We start from the raw sequence: 14,375 nt of genomic DNA on the forward strand, positions 1-14,375 counted from the left end.
TTAGCTCTAGGGGTAATCTCAGGACTGTGATCTCACGGTTCTGGGGTTGAGTGCTGCCTCTGGCTCTACGCTGAGCTGTGGAGCCGGCTTGGTTCTCTCCCTCCCTCTCCCTTTGCCCCTCCCCAAGCTCTTGTGCACACACACTCTCTCTCTCTCAAAAAATAAAAAAAAAAAAAATAAGTAAATACTCCAGCAAAAGAAACACTCAGACCAGATGTTTTTACAGGTAAATTCTATTATACTTTTCAAGAAGAATTAGTCTGAATTATACACAATATCTTTTTTGGGGGATGGAGGGAAGAGGTAACACTTCCCAATTTATTTTATGAAGCTAGTGTTATCTTGATACCAAAATCAGACAAAGAGAAATCCAAGAAAGAAAAAAGAAAACTACAGACTAACATTTCTTGAGAGTATAGATGAAAAAAAAAACAAAAAACCTTAACCAAATACTCAATAGAATTCGGATACCATGCCAAAAAGAAATTGTATACCATGATTAGGTGGGGTTTATTCCAAGGCTGCAAAGCTGGTTCAATATTCAAATTCACACAATGCAATCCACCATATTCACAAACTAAAGAAGAATAAACCACACAATTATATCAGTCAGTGCAGAAAACGCATTTGAGGGCATCTGCATGGCTCAATCGAATAAGATTCTGACTCATGATTTTGTATCAGTTCATGACTCAGGATCATGAGACTGAGCACTGGGGAGGGAGCCTGCTTAAGATTTTAAGATTCTCTTTCTCCCTCTGTGCCTTCCCCCAAAACCCAAAAATAAATCCATCCTTTTCTCTCTCTCAAAAAAAAATTTTTTTTTTCAAAAAATTTAACATTCATGATAAGAATTCTCAGAAAAATAAGAATAGAAAGAACTTCCTCAACTTGGTAAAGAGCATCTAAGAACAACCTATAGCTGACATAATACTCAAGGAAGAAAGAGTGAATGCTTTCTCCCTAAGAATGGAAATAAGATACAGATGACTGAGCTTACTCTCTTACCCAGCAAATTACTGGAGGTTGTAGCCAGTTTAGCAAGGCATGAAAATGAAATAAAATGCATACAAATAAGAAAGGAAGAACAAAAGCTGTTACTTGCAGTGCCATTATTTTCTATATAGAAAATCTCAAGAAATCTACAAATAAAACAAAAAACTTCTAGAACTAAGCACATGCAGCAGGATCACAGGCTACAAGATAAATATACACAGATTTATGATATCTACATATACTAACAATGAACACATGGACACGAATTAAAAATACAGGGGCACCTGGGTGGCTCAGTGGGTTAAAGCCTCTGCCTTCAGCTCGGGTCATGATCCCAGGGTCCTGGGATCAAGCCCAACATCAGGATGTCTGCTCAGCTGGGAGCCTGCTTCCCCTTCTCTCTCTGCCTACTTGTGATCTCTCTCTCTCTGTCAAATAAATAAATAAAATTAAAAAAAAATACAAACAACTTGTAAACACTCAAAAATGAAATATTTAGGTTTAATATTTGAAATTTCTTTTGAAATTTTTTCAAAAAAACTCATAAGCCTAAATGCTGAAATGTTTGTGAAAGAAATCAAAGAAGATTTAAATAAATGGAGTGATGTAATATATTCAGGGAACAAAAGACTCAACTTAATAAGTAAGATATCAATTCTCCCTAAACTGGTATATACATTTAACTCAATTTCAGACATGGTCTTAGTAAAATTTTGTTCTAAAACCAAATGGAAATGCAAAAAATATACAGAAGAACCAAAATAAATTTAAAAAATAATAAATTGGTTGGAATCAGTGTATCTGATTTTAAGATTTACTATATAGCTACAGTAATCAAGACTGTGGTAATGGCAGAGATACAGACAAATAGACCAATGGAACAGAATATATAGAAAACCCCAAAATAAATCCACATAAATATGCCCAGTGGATTTCTGACAAAGGTGCAAAAATAATTCAGTGGAGCAAACAGTATTTTTAGAAAATGGTGCTAGAGCAGTTGAACAGCCATAAGTTCAAAAAGAAAATAAAAGGGGGAGGGGACCTTCCTTGACTTTGAAGAGATTTACATAAAATTCTCATACCTTATTAAAAAATTTCAAAATAAATTACATTCTTAAGTGCAAACATAAAATTCAAAACTTTTAGAAAAAAATTGGGGGAAATCTTCTGGATTCTGCTAGTTCTTCAACTGATCCATAAAAGGTAAACAGCATGATTTATGTAAATTCATGTAAATTAGACCTCAAGAAAATTAAAAATTGTGCTCTATGAAAGATCTTTTTCAAAATATGAAAAGACAGCTACTGAATGGGAGAAATTCTTTACATACCACATACACAGAGGATTAGTATCTGAAATATATAAAGAACTGTCAAAATTCAATAGTTTAAAAAAATTCAATTAAAAGTACCCCTGGGGATAAAAATATATGTTTATAAAAAATAAAAAATTAAAAAAAAAAAAAAAAGATGGGCAAAAGATGGGGCATTTGGGTGGCTCAGTTGGTTAAGCGTTTGCCTTCAGCTCAGGTCATGATTCCAGGGTCTTAGGATCGAGCCGTGCATCAGGCTCCCTGCTCAGCAGAGAGCCTGGTTCTCTCTCTCCTTCTGCCTCCCGCTCTGCCTACTTATGCGCTCTCTCTCTCTCTCTGGCAAATAAATAAATAAAATCTTTAAAAAAAAAAAAAAAGAAGATGGGTGAAAGAAGAAAAAGACATTTCACTGAAGATATACAAATGGTAAATAAGAATATGAAAAGATGTTCAACATCATTAGCCATTAGGAAAATGTAAATTAATACCCTGATGCAATGAGAGCACTATACACCTGTCAGAATGGCTAAAATACAGTGACAACATAGAATGCTGGCAAATATACCAAATAATGAGCACTTATCCATGGACAGGAGAAATGTAAAATGGTACAGCAGCTTTGGAAAATGTTTTGTCAGTTTCTTAAATGAAATCTGCAACTACAATACAACCCAGAAATTGTGCTCGTAGGCATTTATCCCACAGAAATGAAGACTTATGGTCACACAAATACATGTACATAGATGTTTATAAGCAGCTTTAGTCATAATAGACAAAAACTGGAACCTCATATTTCCTTCAGCCAATGAACAAATAAACTGTACATATCCATTTTGCGCTTTAAAAGGAATGGTCTGCTGATATATATGACAACCTGGATGAATCTCCAGAAAATTACACTCAATACAATAAACTAATCCCCCAAAGTATATATTGTATGGTTCCATATATATAATATTCTTGAAATGAAAAAATTATAGAGGGCAGATTAGCATTTGCTATGGATTAAGAAGGGGGTGGAGATGGGAAGGAAGTGTTTGTGGCTATAAAAGAGCAACATAAGACATCCTTGTGATGATGGAAATGTTCTTTATCTTAACTTTATTAACATCAATATCCTGGTTGTGCTATAGTACTATGGTTTTATAAGATGCTACCATTGGCGGAACCTGAGTAATGAATTCATGAGATTTCTTCATATTGTTTCTTATAATTGCATGTGAATTTACAATGATCTATCTTTATATAGTCTGTTACAAAGAAACTGAACACATCTTGTATTGGTGAGAATATGGAGGAACTAGGAAAGAATATGGAAGGATCTGGACTCTCATACACTTCTGGTGAGCATGTAAAATGGTACAACTGCTTTGAAAAACAATTGTCTACACAAAAGGGCCATGCTATTCACCATTTAATTCCCAGATATTTACCTAGGGAAAAGAAAACTTAAAAGCAGAAGATACTATATCATAGCCATTAGACTGGCAAATAGAGTTCACAGTGTAAGAGTTTTCTTGAAGAACATTTTACTGATGTCTACAAAATTTCAAAATATGCTTGTATTATGACTTAACAATTCTGCCTCTAAGTTATGTGCATTAAAGTAACATTCATAAATATATACAAGGAGATGCATACACAGGCATTTATTTCAACTGTTTGTGAAAAGTAAAAAAAGGACTACCAATAAGGAAATGAAAAAATTAATGGAGTTATTTACTCCGTGGAGAACTAATTAGAAAGCAGTTAAAACTTTTGAACTCACTATTTCTCGAAACTGTATGGATACAACTCAGAAACATAAGATGAAATAAAAATTCGAAAAGAAAATTTCAAAACAAAACATAAGGTATTTATGTGAATATTTCAAATGCACACACAAAATATACTATAATTGGTTATGGATATATGTATATGGATTTAAAATATGACAATGGACTGGAACAATATATACTCTGCATCCTCTCTGTAAAAGGAGGAATAACAATGGGACTGAGGATCGTATTTCAAAGGAATGAATTTTCTGTGTATTTTTCTAAGTCATAAGTATGTATGTATTTATATATACATATGTCTATCAGTGTAATTTTTTTTCGAGAGAGAGTATGGTCAGATAGAGAGTCATAGTGAGAGAGAATCTTAAGCAGACCCCATGCCCAGTGTGGAGCCCAGTGCAGAGATCAATTTCATGACCCTGAGATCATGACCTTAGCTAAAATCAAGAGTTAGATGCTTAATGGACTGAGATACCCAGGCACCCCCTATCAATATGAATTTTAAAATTTTAACTAATGTTAACAATTTGAAAGCCTTGACATTTGTCTATATAATTTACTAGTCAAAAAAATTAATGCTATGTATTAAAATGCTAGCAATTTTTATAGGCTTTGTAAGTATATATTTAGATATACTTAGGTATATACTTTATAAGTCCATAAAAATGGGAGTGTTTGAGGAAGTGGTGATGCAACATGGAGGCTTAAGTGGGTAGGAGAAGAATAAATGAAACAAGATGGGATTGGGAGGGAGACAAACCATAAGTGACTCTTAATCTCACAAAACAAACTGAGGGTTGCTGGGGGGAGGGGGTTTGGGAGAAGGGGGTGGGATTATGGACATTGGGGAGGGTATGTGCTTTGGTGAGTGCTGTGAAGTGTGTAAACCTGGTGATTCACAGACCTGTACCCCTGGGGATAAAAATATATGTTTATAAAAAATAAAAAATTTAAAAAAAAATGGGAGTGTTGTTCTGGGATTTCATCTTTGTTGTCAGTGAGACCCAGGTTCAAATTCCTTATCCACTATGGGAAGGTGCATGACTCTAGACAACTTCCCTTCCATCCTGAGCTTCAAGGTCCTCATCCTGTGCTAACACATAAGTATGTTTTTAGGACTCAATATAGTAACCCATAAATGAAAACCAATGTATTAAACAGCCAACACTTACTGAACATCTAATAAGGTGAAGTTATTCTAGTAAAGCTTAGTACATGCATGAGTAAGTTTACTTTTTATAATAGAAAATTGGTAGATTCACAAGTTAACTTATTTTTTAAATGACCATTGTTCTTTATTTTTTTGCCTATGTATTTATTTTTGCCAATGATTTTCACAACTTGGGACACTAAGAAACAGTAGTAGTTGGCACAAACATTACCTGGGATACAGGGAGTTAAATGATCTGTTTTCAAATAATATACTTCTCTATCTGTAGAGAAATGATGTTCACGTGGAACAAAAAGGCCCCCTGGATAAAAGCAGAGTCCCACCAAAAAGGATAAAGTCCTTTCTGTGAATCCATTCCTTTAATCCTGCTTTTAAGAAACATTAACTACAGTTTGTTTCTTATGGTTGCTTACTTTCAAATAAACTAGCAGATGCCCTTTCAGCCCCTGTTTGTGGTGAGACTATGTTTTTGAAGGAGTCTATTATCTGGAAAACTCCTTATCAGTGCCATGGTAAACACCTGGAATTTATTATCATTGTCTCCAGGCTAAGGAAAAAATGGTCAACAATCACAACTAAGAAGTGTGAAGTTTTAAAAAGACTTTTAAAGTGCCAGGCGACCACGTTCTGACTGGTTCCTAAACAAAATGTAACAACAACCCGTTCATATATTCAGGCCAGCAGAAACAAAATGTCATGCACTTAACTGGTATGGGGAAGCTCAGAATGTAAGTATGAAAAGCGTGAGAATTTTTAGGGCTTTGAAACCATAGGAGATAAGTCGTATCTTTGTGAAATGAAGAGAGCAGTTTTCATTACCACAGGGCCCTGACAAGTAGCTTCCCGTGAGCTTAGCAAGCTGAATGCCACTAATACTGCCAGCATACTGATTTCGCTCCAGCCTTTGTGATGTCTGAAGGAGAATTTTATGCAGTTGGTTAAATGAACACACTGACAAACCCAGAGGTCTCCGGAGTGGCTACCGATAAAAAAACCAAGTTTGATAAACAAATTCTCTGCCTTCTGCTTCCACACTGCTTTGTGAACCCTTGTTTTTCACCATGATGGGAATTTCTGTCCTCTGCATGTCCTTCCTCACAAAGCTGTACCCTTTGTGCTCTTTCCAAAATGTGACTTCCCGTTTCGGTTTGCCCTACGAAGCATAACTCTTTCCCCATATTCTAGGCCGGCTCAGCATTGGTCCTTCTCATCTCTGCCCATTTCAAAGATGGAACAGGAACAGATATGACAACCTATACTGAGTAATACTTGATCATTTACAAACTGCTTTCATGTGCGGTATCCTGTTTTATCACCACTGCAGTTGTGAACTTCGAAGTTATTACCCAATTTAACAGATAAGGAGACAGAGGGATTAGAGAAGTCGAGCCCCTTACCCAAGATCGCACAACATCTCGTTGTCTGTTTTGTCCTTTGTTCTTTGTTTTGTTCTCCATAGGGAGTGTCAAGGCAGCAGTGGGAACCTAGACTCTCCATAGGTATATGTAGGCCACACTGTTATCGCACTGACTCTTCCTTGAATTGGTCAGTTTTCAATATATTACCTTTGAATCCTCATGGCCCATTTCTCCCTCCATTACAGATTTGGTCTACAAAACAATTCCTGGCATGCTAGAAGTTGCGGATACATATTTACTGAAAAAAAAAAACCAAAATGGATGAGTGAACACAGCTATATAAGAAGTAGTTTATGTGTTTATTCGATTGCTTAAAGATCAGATGCTCTTACTCTGATTCGTCAATTACTTTTTGTCCTTAAGAAGTTATTGTGGAGGTCTTGGGATGCCTGGGTGGCTCAGTTGGTTAAGCCGCTCTCTTCAGCTCAGATCATGATCCCAGCGTCCTGGGATCGAGTCCTGCACCATGCTCCTTGCTCGGCAGGGAGCCTGCTTCTTTCTCTTTCTGCCTCTGCCTGCCACTCTGCCTGCTTGTGCATTCTCTCTCTCTCTCCCTCTCTAACAAATAAATAAATAAAAATCTTTAAAAAAAAAAAAGAAGTTATTGTAGAGGTCTATACAATTACATGGTGAATGGTTACATGATAACATAAAATGTTACCCAAAAAAGTTACCTCTTTATGTGGTAAAATCTTTTTTCTCCACCTTGCCAAAATCATACTTCCAAAATAACAGGAGGCTTGAATTTTTATTTATTTTGCACTATGGAAGTCAAACAGATTATAAATCATGGGAATGCATAGACATGCAAGGGGCTCCAACTATCCTATGTATTTTTCCATTTTCCCTTCTGAAATTGTTTCTGTCAATATTTTGATTTAGATCCTACCAAAAGGGAAGAAAGAAATAGATTTAATCAGAATATTGTCAAATGCCTACATATGCCTAAGAATTAGTGGATATTATAGTATTTGAAGTTTGATACATGTAATTCTTGGGAGATGTATCTCTTATGAGCATTACCTTTTTTCTAAAAATTTATTTATTTATAGGAATTCCAGATACAATTTCATATTTTCAACAATTGTCTGTTCATGTCATGTGTGTGTGTGTGTGTGATTTATATATTTATAGTCCTTCCCAAATACCAGTCTAGGGCTGAACATCAAATAATAGACAGCTTTTTTAAAAAAATTAAACATTGAATTTTAGATATGTGATTATAGGTATTACAGACATGGAAATAGAATCTTTAAATAATGAAAATTGTAAGATTCTTTCAGGTTACAAATAGACATGTTTGAAAGTTTGAAGCTTGCATGAGTTAACATGTGACTTAAACATTCAATTTTTCAGAATCCTGAGGCTTAGCTGGTGATGGTATCTCCAGGAAGGAGGATCTGGTTCTTTCTGTGCTTAGTGATGCTGATGGTAACTTCTTCTGACTGCTAATTATTAAAGCCTATCCACGAAGGCTATGCCTTAAAGCGTGAGTTTTTTCGTAGTCTGGTTTCAGATTTCCTCACCATCCTTGTCTTCCTCTGCTTTACTTATGAACTCTGAGCTACAGCTAGGCCAAGCCACAAACCACTCCTTTGTTTTCCAATGGTCATTAAATTGAACTGTTTATCTGTGATATGTGTCATTCTCCTCTATATGTCTTTATCCAAGGTCTCTACCATGACACTCCACGAGGGTAAAGATTAGATCTTATATTTTTAGCTCCTTCCTTCCAAAACCCAAACACTTCACTCCAGCTTAGATGATTTTTGTTATCGTAAAAGCTCAACAGTTAAGTAAAACTCCACACATTTTGTGATATGCATATGAGTAAACAAATAGGATGAATAAATTATTATACCTTTGACCAGAAATAAATAAAACATGTAAACAGTTTTGTTTTTTTTTTAATTTCTCTCTGGCACAGAATGAATCAGAACAAGGTATTTGATATCATGTTTCCTACCAAGCAGGTGATTGTTTCATTTTTCAACCAGTTTATTCTGGGTATTTTTATAGTGACTGGATTCCAGAAATCTCTTTTCCTACCTGTACCCTCCATACTGTCTCATAATGGAGGTGGGAGAGAGCAATATGATTCTTATCCTACAAAAAGGAATTAATTGATGATTTCGGTGGAAAGGAGATGAGTTGGAAAAAAGAAAAAGAAAAAAAGATTCTGCTTCTCATCCATGAACTGAGAGTAAGAAAGTAATTCAGGAAAGGTGCTAAGGGGCAAGCTCATTGCACGGAGGCATTTTCAGTATGTACAGATTCAGGTATGGAAATTAGAATTAGTGGTAAAAATAGTTCACTGGCACATTTAAAGGGGGAAAAGAAAGAAGTATTAGATATTTAGTTATGTTTTACTTTGTGAAATACTATTATCTGAAAATCCAAACTGCAAAACAGAAAAAATATAGAGACCCTTATTGGCATTATGAAATACTATGATGGTGTTATAAATACAAGGATTTTTAGAAGTCAATTTGAATAAATCAATAAATATTTCTTGAGCTTTACTGTACTTAATAATAAATTGAATGAATCATACACACATATATGTATGCACCCTAAAATTGTATTTTAAACATCATGAATCAGTTTAACAACATTTTTGTTTAGTTTAGATTTTGCATAATTATTATCAGAATAATAGTCTCATATTTTTTTCTGCTATATATAATATGTATTCTATATATGCTTTACTTAATCCACAACTATCTGTTTTATAAGGCAGGGGACAACATCCCTAATTTATGGATGATAAGAATGAGCCTTCAGAAATTTAAGGATCTCATCTAAGTTCATTTGACTGGTAAATATCAGAACTGGGCTTGAATCTATGTTTTTCTGATCTGATTTGAAAACCAGAGTCTCCATCTAATGTCATATTGCCTCTTCTTGGAGAACATATTGGTACTACCAGATTTTGATGATAAAGTCATACAAATAGTAGTTTTAATGGCATTAAACAGGTATGTTTGGATTAATATCTAGGTGGATAAAATTATTTTAAAGTAAATCTGAGGAGATGCATCTAATTACCATAATTCCATGTTAAAAGATGATTTACATGTACATATTTTCTAGTTTAAGCAATATAATGTAATAATTACTTGGACGACAAACTTCATTAAGAATATCTTAAATAACTGGATGACATTTGGCTAGCACATTATGTAATAAATGTCTTATTGAATTTAAATTAAATTCTTATTTGAGCAACCAAATTGAAATTACAATCTGGCTAATGAAATAAGAAAACCTAAATTGTAATGGGCAAGCATGCAGAATTACTTGACAATGCGAAATTCTATGAAAAGTTCAAAGACTTATAGACCATGTCCACTCTCTTTAGCTTACAAATAAGTATGTATTTGTGATGATTATGGTTAATTAGTATTTTAGAAAAAAAATTAGCCATCATATTGCAATATCTTCCTTTTGAGGAAAAGAAACCAAAGTCACATAGTTAGGGAGAGAGAGTATTCAGTTTATAATAGTCTCCTATATTCTCAATAAAAGTTATTTCCATTTTTCTAGATAGTCATTTATATATTAAAAAGGGCATATAAAAATGACATATTGCCTGGTCCATAACAGTATTAGTACCCATTGAATATCACTAGCCTCCTTCTAAAGGTTTGCTTAGCCTGGCTTCCATTTTTTAGTGTTATCTTCTACACAAGCACAGGCATCGCGTGGGATCTGAGATTCTGCTTTTCCAACAAGAACCAGAAGCGGATACTGCAGATGTGAGGACAACCTATGAACAGAAAAGCCTTACAATTTACCTATATTTTCCTATATGCCAGACACTCAGACTTTGTACCTCCCCAAGGGTTTTACTGCTTCCATAGACCTCCAACTTAAATGCCCTCTTCCTTGATCTCTACTTATTGAAATTCTATCCAGTCATCCATCCATCCACTCACCTATCTATCCATCTAATTACCGTTTGTTCATGAATGCATTTCTTGGTCATTGCTTCTTGGAAATGTTTTTTGTTCTTTTCTTTTCTTTTTTTTTTTAATCTGGCCATACCACCTTCCCATACATCTGTATGTGGTCTACCTGAAAAATCAGCCCAGTTTAGTTCCCTAGTTAATCTCTAGATTGCTCTACAAACACAAGGTTCAGGTGATGAGTGGTTCTTGGCCCTGGCTTGTGTATTAGAACTCTTTAAAGTACTAAATCCTGGTCCCCTCATTCAGATTCTGATTGAATTGTCAGTTCTGGGGTGAGACACAGACACTGGTATTGAAACAAAACAAAACCCTCTCAGTGATTCAAATATGAAGCCAAGATTAAGATAAATTGGTTTGTCTATGTGGCCATACCGATCCTGGTTTAGATTCCAGTCTAGTGTTTGGAAAGAAGTTATTTTAACAGGTGGTACATTCAGATACATGTGTGGACAAACGTCAGGAGTTTACAATTTGTTAGGTTTCGTGAGAAATCAAGACTTTTGTATAAGTTGTTAATAAAATTTAATTTGAAAGAAAGGGGTGAGGAAAGAGTGAAATGATACCAATCCTAATGATAGAGTACAAAACAACACTGTTCACCCTCCTACATTTTGTTATTCTTTGGCCCAGCCATGCCTGCCAGACTCTGGAATAGCTTCCAGATTCCCTTCTAGAATACAGTATCTCATGGGGTTAGTCACGAAAAGTGGAACATGGATGTTGGCTAGAAGTAGTCTTCAAGATTTCTGCAGTTAGTCCTGAAATAGATCACTAAATCCAAATGCTACAACAAATAATGGGAAATAAGATGTGAAAGCAAGAAGGTCCAAAATGTCAACTAGTAGATGGGGAGAAGGAAGCAGTGTAGGAGCTAGGAAGGAATTCTTGTGCTTGGGAGAGCCCATGAATACAATAATGTGTATGTCTGTGTGTCTGTGTATGTGTAAAGTAGTCCCGAAGGTTATATGGGGTACTCCAAAGGATCAACGGTCTAAACTTGAGCAAATACTGACCTCTACTCCTAATGCACCAGTCTCATTCTAACCCAGTTGTCCCTGATCAATTTCCTGGTTACAATAGACAGCCTAGTTCCAACTGCAATTTGTATTTCTGATTATCGTAACACTATGTTATTCTCTCTAACATATTTAAGTAATCATTTTCATGTCTCTTATATTAAAGTGCAAGAGTCTGTGTCTCACTCATCTTTGGATATGACAAGGTACTTGATACAGTTTGTTTCAATTGGAATCCTCAGTAAACATTGTTCTCTATAAACATTGCATCATTATAACTTTTGTTTTGGATATCTGTATCTCTCTTTCCTTATCCTTTATCCCCCATTTTTCTTTCAAGATGTAAAGGCAGTCTTCCCAAAACACAATAAAATTATCTTCTCATCCTTGCCTGGAAAGTTCTTATAGATTCTTCAAAATAGAACCACATCTGTCTTCCTCTGTGAAATCCTCTCTTACATCTAAGTTAATATCTCATCTCTTCTCTGGGTACTATAACTAGATCTTAGATAGACTCTTGGTGGAAATACCACATTGTATTGTGACTTTTTGTATTGTGATAATATTTTGTATTGTGATTGTATTGTATTAAATTGATTATTTAATTATATGTTAATGTCTCACATTAAGCTGTCAGTTTCTAGAGAAAAGGGACCACGTCATTCATGGAGGCATTTTCAGCACCTGGCAAAATTCCTAGAACATGGTAGGTATTCACAAGTATCTACTGAATTGAAATGAGTATCTTTGAATAAAACATACAGCCAGTTCTGTGTATTTTATGTAATTGATGCCTCACTAAAAGTTATTAAATAAACCAGGTAGGAAACTTTAAAAAAAAACAGTAATCATTAGAAAACAACTTACCCATAATTAAGACAATGCTTTCTGCTGTTGATGTTTATTTTTGCTACATAAATAATAGAGTTATGGCTTTGTTCTTTTATCTCTGTACTATCTGAACTATCTGAACATGGGACAACCTTCCCATACTGTAGTAGCTATACTGATAAAATACAAGTGAAAAAAAATTCTTCTCAATCAGCCAGGATATAAGTTAAGATGGATTTGCATTTATTAACTTTGAGTTAAGTTGTCTTTGCATTACTAGACAGGTGGCAACTGCTTTTGTGCTCTTCTGAATATGAACAGCTTCTAAAATTTAAATCTCAATTGATATTTCAAAAGGTCTTGTGACACAGGCAGTTAACAGAAAGGAGAGTTTACTTGACAAAGGGTGATGGATACTATGAAGCTATGAAGTATCTTTAAGAAGACACGGCTATTTTCCTTGTCATTAGATAACTCCCTACTCCCAGCAAGCATCATTTCTATCTTGCTTAGAGTGGGTTGCTGACCGTTTTCTTTCATCAAGATCATTCTTCAAATAGAGATAGTAATGCAAATCTATATACAAAGGAGAAATATTGAGTGAAATACAGATGAAGTTGTAGCTAACAATAACTACAAATATCTACTTATTCTCTTAAATGCTGATTTTCAGGGCTTTCAAGACTATAAAAGAATATGATTTGATTATCTAAGTAGAGTGAATTTTGCATAGAAGGAAGACCCTTTTCCTCTCTAGCCTCTGTATCACATTCATAATCCACACTCAATTCTCTTTTCAAAAGTGAATGGCTCTGGAAAAGGAGACAAGTTAAGCCTTATCAGTATTTTATATTTTTTATGCATTAGTCTATCATACCATTTATAGGAACTATTTATAGGAACTATTCTTGGAACATTTATAGGAACTATTCTTGATGATAAAAGTATGAAGAGCATACAATCTCATCAAATTCTCAGCACCATGAGATGAGATGAGCATATTCTGAAGAGGGGACTACAGGTGGAGGTGGATATGTAGAAGTAAACCTCTACTATTTTGCAGCCCTATCAGGGCCAATCTTCTTGTAAACAAATAGTAAAGTAACATACTACTGTGTACTTTAAAATTCATTTCTTTGAAATGTATTGCTTTTTCTATAAACTAAGTCTCACATAATTCTCAGAGGATAAAAACCCCACCCCCAAAAAAAATTCCCGTGTATAAAAGCTAAGTAATAAATAGCTTTCACTGAGCATTTGCTTAATGCCAGGGAAAGTACTCTATATGAATTATTTTATAAATGATAGTCATTCATTTATATAGTTCACCTGTTCTAGCTACCTGAGCTACATCAGTAAGCAGCAATGACAATCAAAAGTCCCTGCTCTTGTGGATCTTAGGCAATAAATCATAAACTTAACACACAAGTATATTATGTAATATATTAAAGGTAATCATGCTATGGAAATAGTATCACTGTAGAATAGGGTAAGGACAAGCAAAAGTGAAAAGGCAAAACTTGACAAGAAAGTTAAGGAAGATGAAGGACAAAGTCAAGAGGACATCCAGGGGAAGAGTGTAGCCCAGAGGGAAAAGGTAGAGCAAAGGCCCTAAGACAGGAACACGCAAGATGTGTTGGAGGTTAACACAGCTAGTGTTTTGGGAGGCTAGAACTGCTAGTGGAAGGTGATCTATGAACAAGGAGAGTAGTAGGAGACGAGGACAGAGAACTAACTCAGGACTGGAAAGGGGGCAGGTGATGTAGGGATGTGCAGGCCTTTGCAGGCCTTTGTAAGGACCCTGGTTTTACTCTGAGATGAATGGATATCTTGCAGAGTTTTAAGCAGACATGCAATATGATCTAACATTTTATAAGTC

The 14,375-nt window shown here is 35.0% G+C and overlaps 1 long non-coding RNA gene across 1 annotated transcript; it reads left to right on the forward strand.

Moving 5' to 3' along the window:
* The first annotated feature begins 5,806 nt into the window (after positions 1-5,806).
* Positions 5,807-8,150, forward strand: LOC309863298. The gene is made up of 2 exons (XR_014310976.1): positions 5,807-5,988; positions 8,035-8,150. It is a non-coding gene; the product is annotated as an uncharacterized lncRNA (long non-coding RNA).
* The last annotated feature ends 6,225 nt before the right edge of the window (positions 8,151-14,375 follow it).

This window comes from Mustela nivalis (genome assembly GCF_964662115.1).
Source record: "Mustela nivalis genome assembly, chromosome: 1".
Lineage (NCBI taxonomy): Eukaryota > Metazoa > Chordata > Mammalia > Carnivora > Mustelidae > Mustela > Mustela nivalis.